Source organism: Saccopteryx bilineata, chromosome 5 (genome assembly GCF_036850765.1).
Source record: "Saccopteryx bilineata isolate mSacBil1 chromosome 5, mSacBil1_pri_phased_curated, whole genome shotgun sequence".
Taxonomy (NCBI): domain Eukaryota; kingdom Metazoa; phylum Chordata; class Mammalia; order Chiroptera; family Emballonuridae; genus Saccopteryx; species Saccopteryx bilineata.
The window spans coordinates 51,350,612-51,358,384 of NC_089494.1; the positions used below are offsets into that span (position 1 = coordinate 51,350,612).

The window sequence follows — 7,773 nt, forward strand, 5'->3', positions numbered from 1 at the left end:
TAAATAAAATCCAAAAATATGTTTCAAGAAAACTGATGGACTCTTTATTTTCTATTTCTTTTATTTTTAATTTATTGTGTTAACATGGTTCCAAGTGTCCTACTCAGTGTAATACCCTCAACCCCTCATATTGTAACCCCCATGCTCCATGCAGTCTCCATTCTCATTTAATCTCATTTATCCCCCTCCTCCTCCCTCCATTCCCTTTTTCCCTTTGGGATTTGCTGTCCTGTTATCTGTACCTATGTGTTAGGTTTATATAATTTGGCTAATCTCTTGACCTTCTTTGATCCCATTCCCTCATCCTTCTTCACTCTGACAGCTGTTCTTCTGTTCCTTGTGATGCTACCTCTGTTTCTATTTTGCTCCTCAGTTTACTTTGTTCATTAGATTCCACATATAACTGAGATCACATGATATAAATATTTTCTTTTGCTGTGTGGCTTATTTCACTTAACATAATAATCTTCAGGTCCACCCATGCCAATGCAAAAGGTAAGTCTTTGTTCTTTTTCATGGTCACAGAGTATTCCATTGTGTATATGTAACACAGCTTTTTTATCCACTAGGCCACTGATGGACACTGGGCTGTGTCCAAATCTTAGCTATTGTAAACAATGCTGCAATAAACATAGGAGTGCATATCTTCTTTTAAATTAGTATTTTAGGGTTCTTAGGATGTAATCCTAAAAGTGGGAACATATAAATTCTTTAGAAAAAATATTTATCTTTGCCTTAAGCAAGGCCTATTTATTGTTTCTATTCATTTGGGCTTAAAATGCCTCAGTTAGACCTCCTCAGAAGCAAGACCGTCCAATTTCTACTTTGTTTTCTCCCAAATTCATGTAATCTTTTTTACATTCTTTCCTTAGTCCTAAATACATAAAACAAGCTGTAAAATGTCATTCTAAGAAGCATTTTCTCAGCTGTTGAGATCTTACCTCCAGGCATATCTCTGTTTAGCTCAAATAAATATTGTATACAATTTTTCAATAAAAATTTGCTACAGGTTAGAACATTTTTACACTGATAGAAGAAAGCATATGAAAAGATGCTCCATATCACATGTCATTAGGGAATTGCAAATTAAAACAATGAGATACCACCACACACCCATTAGACTGGCCAAAATTAAAAACACTAATAACAGGCCTCCCAGTGCTTACCGCAGGCTGTGTTCTTACACTGACTGTACAGAAAGAGGAGGCAGAATAAACCCACCCATCTACACCTCAGCCCTGGCCCTTTGCCTGGTCTGTATTGTGAATGGGGGGACATGGGAAAAAGAAAAAAGAAAAGATAAAGAAAGAAAGAAAAACAAAAAAACACTAATAACAGAAAATGCTGATGAGGTTGTGAAATGTTAGAAAATCTTATTCCTTGCTGGAGGGGGGATGCAAAATGGTACAGCCAATTTGTAAGACACTTTGATAGTTTCTTTCAAAATTAAACATCAGTTTTACCATATCATCTAGCAATCTCACTCCTTGATATTTATCCAAAGGAATTGAAAATTTATACATCCACACTGAAATCTGTATGTTAATGTTTATAGCAGCTTTGTTTATAACAGCTAAGATTTGAAAGCAACCAAGATGTGTTTCAGTAGGTAAATGGATAACTGTAGTATACCCAGAAATTTTAATATTAGTCAGAACTAAGAAGAAATGCTCTATTAATCCATGAAAAAAAAATGGAAGAATCTTAAATGTAATTATTTAGAGAAAGAAGTCAACTTATAAAAGCTATGCATTATATGATTCCAACTATATGACAGTGTGAAAAAAACTGTGGAGACAGTAAAAAATATTAGCGATTGCCATATTAGGGGAGGTAGACGGAAGAAAAAATACAGCAAGTAGAGTACAGGGATTTCTAGGGAATGAAACTATTTTGTAAAATATTCATTCTCCTTTTGTCAAAACTCAGAAAATGTACCACATTAAGAGTGAATCCTAATGTAAACTATGGGCTTTGGGTGATAATAATGGGCAAAGGTCGATTTACCAATTATAATAAGTGTATATCACTCTGATAGAGCATGCTAATAATTGGAAAGGTTGTACACATATGGGGAACAAGGGTTAATGGGAACACTATATTTTGCTCATATTTGCTTTGGACCTAAAACTTATCCAAAAGTAAATTTTACTAGTTTAAAAAAGGGAATGGGTTATTAATACCAGAAGTAACTTGATTAATCTCATCAGAATTGCTCTGTGTAAAAAAAGCCAACATTAAAAGGTCACATACTACATGACTCAATTTATATGACATTTTTATTATAACAGATTTATTTAGGTGAAAATAGATCACTGTTGCCAGTGAAGGTGGTACAGAGGGGGTCAGATGTGACTTTAAATGGACAATCTGAAGCAGATCTTTGTGACAGAATACTTCTGAAGTTTTGTTGCTGTAGTAGTTACATGAATTTGCATGTGTAAAATGACACAGAACTATATGTACACAGTATATTAATGACAATTTCCTTCTTTTTTATTGTATTATACTTATGTAAAATATATCTGTTGAAGAAAATTTGGCAAAGGGTAAAGGAACTCAGTGTATTCTTTTTGTAATTCTGTAAATGCGCAATAATTTCAAAAGTAGACAGAAAAAAAATTAGTTTTTTATGAGCCTCAAGTCTAAAAACCAAAAAACAAAATGTAATTATTTTAACTACACTTGGAGGTTTTCTGTTTGTAGGTATATTGAAGGTTCCAAAGACTATTTCTAAGTTTGATAATTCTTTAGGAGGACTCAAAGCATTCATCATATAGTTGTATTCATGACTATAATTTATTACAGCAAGATGATAGAGCAACATCAACAAAGATGAAAGTTGAATGGGATGAAGTCTGGGAATCCAAGAGCAAACTCCCTAGGCTCCTCTCCCAGTAAAATCAAACAGGGTATGCTTAATTTCCTCAGCAAGGAGTTGTGACAACACACGTGAAATGTTGCCGACCAGAAAAATCCATATATAATCATTGCTCATGCTTTTTACTAGGCCTGGTCCCATTGGTGACAAGTCCCTAACTTTTATAAAAATTCCAGACCCTGAGAAAAAATGTAGGTGTCCCATAGAAACAGTGTTGCTATACCAACACTTCAGGTGCAGCAACTCTTATCAACTCATGCTGTGGAAATCCTTCAAAATCTAAGTTCCCAGATGCCAGCCAAGGGCAAGGCCTGTAGGCAGGCCTTTTCAAAGAACACAGTATAAGTCTGATATATTAACTTTTCTCTGCGCAGTAGGGTTACACATATTGTAAAATTTAAAAAGTAAGTAAATATATTGATATTATAAAGATCCAATGTTTATTTTTATAGGAAGGGAATAAAATAAATATAGAACAGAATGGATAAGGATAAACCTCATGGTATTGGTTTTGGATTAGAGATATCAGTATAAACTTATTATTGTATAAAAAACTATCTATCTATCTATCATCTATTTATGATCTTTCATCATCTATCTATATCTATCTGCCTGCCCTCCTACAAAACTATATGCTTATAGTTTTCTTTGTTAAAATAATCCAACAGCAATAACAACCAATAGGAATAAATATATAAGCAATTATATCTAACTTTTCAAAACTCATTCCCCACTTAACAAAACTGGGAATTTGGAGAAAAAAATTACTGATTCCAAGGCCTGGGTAGGAAAGATATAAAGTAAGCCTGGAACATTTTTTTTAATACCAGAATGCAAGAAAATACAAAAATAAATAAATAAATAAATAAAATAAAATAAATGAGAGAAAACCATGAATTAGAAAACAACCATGAAGTTGTTTCTTCTGGCCAATTTTGGGACAGACAATTTCAGCATAAAATAATATAGTAAATATAGTGGACTGCGGTCTATTGAGTCTACAGTGATTATTTCAGTATATTATAAAAAAAAATAAGAGCAGATGTAAGAATAATAAATTTTAAAAATTTCAATGAAGGGAGATTCCAAGATGGCGACAAAGTAGGCAGACTATAGAACTGCCACCTCCCAGGGCCAAATTGGATTACAACTAAGGTGACCAACTTTTTTACGATGAAAAGGAGGACAAAAATAAATTGAAAAAAGCAATATCGTAAATAAAAGAAGCATTTTATTCATTGCAACAATAATACACTCTAATTTGATAAATGCATAATAAAAACACTTGTAATATTTTATATTGTAATTATGTTTAGATGCCTATTAATTTTTAATAATAATTGTAAGAAAAAATTACTCATTTAGATACAAATACATCACATCACATGCAATGGATCGACTCTGCATCAGTCAAATAGAGACATTTACAGATTACTCTTCCAATATCAAAAAGGAGAACATATAGGAGGACACTTCTCAAGGGAGGACAGAACTTACAAAAGCAGCACTGTCCTCCCTAAAGGAGGGTGATTGGTCATCTTATTATAACTTAATTTAAAAACAATCTTCTTGAAAAACCAACTTTGCACTAAATGAAGAAAATTCCTTAACCAAGGGTCACAGAAGAAGCCACCACAAGACTGAAGACTTTGTGGGAAGACCAGGCAGCTGCAAGAGGAGGTGGAGCAGCTGAAAAGTAAAAGCAAATCTTATGAAGCTTGGGGCTTTTATGGAGCTGCTGTCATCTCTAAGCAGGAGGAAGCTGATCCTTATACACAGGTTGCCCCCCCACACACACTACCCAGGCACAGAAAACACTAACACAAATAGCAAAAAGAGCAGTAGCTGCAGACAGGTAGGCCATAGAAGGTTACAAACAATGGCTGATGCAACCCAAGGAGACCTAGAACCAACACAACCAGCAGTGAGTGGCAGACAGCACCAACCCTAGACAAAGCTAACTGCACAAAAAGCATGCCTGAAGGAAGAGTTCAGCAGGCACCAGACACAGTAGTGAATAAATATGCCCAACAGGACAGACACTGCACAGTGTCTAATACATATGATCAAGGTTGACCCTTAAAGCCAGCCAACCTGAAGGAATAACTGAACCAATTAAAGGACCAACAGTATTCAATACTCACAACTGGAGGGAAAATACTACCCAAAAGAAGCATCCCTCGAGAAAATAACTCAGGGGGTCTGGAGATCAATAATACTGAGCCCATCTTCCTCATAAAGACACAACAAAATTTCAAAGTCAGAAAGTGCTACCTAATACACAGGAAAAAAATGACCATAAAAATATAACCCAAATGAATCAACAAGAGAAATCAGCAGAAAAAGAACTAAATGAAAAGGAAGTAACCAAAATACTAGAAGCAGAATTTAAAATAATGATTTTTAGGGTGTTCAATACTAGAAGCAGAATTTAAAATAATGATTTTTAGGGTGTTCAAGACTCTTAGAGCAACAATAAATAGACATAATGAGCACCTAAATAAAGAGATAGCAAGCAACAAAAAGGACATTGAAATCATAAAATAGAACCAGTCAGAAATGACAAATACAGTATCAAAAATAATGACTTCACTAGAAGGAATCAATAGCAGGCTAGATAAAGCAGAGGATCATATCAGCAATTTTAGAAGACAAAATAAACCAAAGGAAATAAGCAGAGCAGCAAAACTAAAAGAAGCTCAAAAAGACTGTGAAAACTCTAAGAGACCTCTGTGATAAGATGAAGAGAAACAACATACATATCATAGAGATTCCTGGAGGAGAAGAGAATGAACAAGAGAATGTGTTTGAAGAAAACATAGCTGAAAATTCTCCTAAACTGATGAAGGAAAATATCACACAAGTTCAAGAAGCACAAAAAATTCCATTAAAGAGAAACCCAAGTAGGTCTACACCAAGACACATCATAATTAAAATGCCAAAATTAAGAGACAAAGAAAGAATACTAAAAGCTGCAAGAGAAAAGCAGTTAATTACCTAGAGATGATCCCCCAAAAGGATGACATCTGACTTCTCAACAGAAGGCCAGAAGGAATTGGCAAGAAATATTCAAAGTAATGCAAAACAAGAACCTACAACCAAGACTTCTCTATCCAGCAAGGCCATCATTCAAAATTAAAGGAGAAATAAAAAGCTTCCCAGTCAAAATAAGATTCAAGGAATTCATTACAACCAAACCAGTACTGCAACAAATGTTTAGGGGCCTACTGCAAAAATAGCAAAGGAAAAAAAATTGAGAGAAAAAGGATTGTAGATTTAAAGAATAAAATGGCAATAAATAAGTACATATTAATAAAAACCTTAAGTGTAAATGGAATAAATGCTCCAATCAAAAGACATAGGGCAGCGGCATGGATAAGAAAACAAAACCTGTATATATTCTGTCTACAAGAGACCCACCTCAGAACAAAAGATACACATAAACAGAAAGTGAAGGGATGGAAAAAAGTATTTTACATAAATGGAAATGAAGATAAAGCTGGGGTAGCAATATTTATATCTGACAAAATAGCCTTTAAAACAAATACTATAGTAAGGGATAAAGAAGGTCACTACATGATAAAGGGAGCAATCCAACAGGAGGATATAACCATTGTAAATATTTATGCACCTAATATAGGAACACTTAAATATATAAAGCAGATTTTGATGAATATAAAGGGCGAGATCGACAGCAATACCATAATAATAGAGGATTTTAATACCCACTAACATCAATGGATAGATCCTCCAGACAGAATATTAACAAAGAAATAGTGGTCTTAAACAATAAATTAGATCAACTGGATTTAATTAATATCTTCAGAACTTTTTACCCAAAAGCAGTCAAAAATACATTGTTTTCAAGTGGTTATGGTACATTCTCTAGGACAGACCACATGTTAGGACACAAAACAAGTCTCACTAAATTCAAGAAGATTGAAATCATATCAAGTATCTCCTCTGATCACAATGGCATGAAACTAGAAATCAATGCCAACAGAAAAATTGAAAAACATTCAAACATTTAGAGACTAAATAGCAAGTTATTAAATAATAAATGAGTTAAAAATGAGACCAAGAAAGAAATAAAATGTGTCCTTTAGACAAATGAAAATGAACATAAAACAACTCAAAATCTATGGGACACCAGCAAAAGCAGTCATGAGAGGGAAGTTTATAGCATTACAGGCATACTTAAAGAAGCAAGAAAAAGCTCAAATAAACAACTTAACCCTGCATCTAAAAGAATTAGAATAAGAACAACAAATAAAGCCCAGAGGAAGTAGAAGGAAAAATAAAGATCAGAGCAGAAATATAAATGACACAGAAGCTAAAAAACCGATACAGAAGATCAATGAAACCAAGATCTGGTTCTTTAAAAAGGTAAACAAAATGGACAAATCTTTAACCAGACTCATTAAGAAAAAAAGAGAATAGAATCAAATAAATAAAACTAGAAGTGAAAGTGAAAAAGTAACCATTGACACAGCAGAAATACAAAGTATTGTAAGAAAATACTATAAAGATTTATATGCCAAAAAGTTAGATAACCTAGGTGAAATGGATAAATTTCTAGAAACATTCAATCTTTCACAACTCAATCTGGAAAAATCAGAAAACCTAAACAGACCAATTACAACAAATGAAATTGAAACAGTTATTAAAAAAACTCGCAACAAACAAAAGTGCTGGATTCGATGGCTTCACTGGTGAATTTTAACAAACATTGAAAGAACTAACAGCTCTACTTCTCAAGCTACTTTTAAAAATTAAAGAGGAGGGAAGACTTCCAAGCTCCTTTTGTGAAGAAAGCATTATCCTCATTCCAAAATCAGGTAAAAAAAGCTACAAAGAAAGAAAACTATAGGTAATATTCCTGATGAACATAG

The 7,773-nt window shown here is 33.5% G+C and overlaps 1 non-coding gene across 1 annotated transcript; it reads left to right on the forward strand.

The window, feature by feature from the left end:
- The first annotated feature begins 1,149 nt into the window (after nt 1-1,149).
- Nucleotides 1,150-1,280, forward strand: LOC136307261 (small nucleolar RNA SNORA51). Its single transcript, XR_010725919.1, has one exon. It is a non-coding gene; the product is annotated as a small nucleolar RNA SNORA51 (small nucleolar RNA).
- Nucleotides 1,281-7,773: the final 6,493 nt, after the last annotated feature.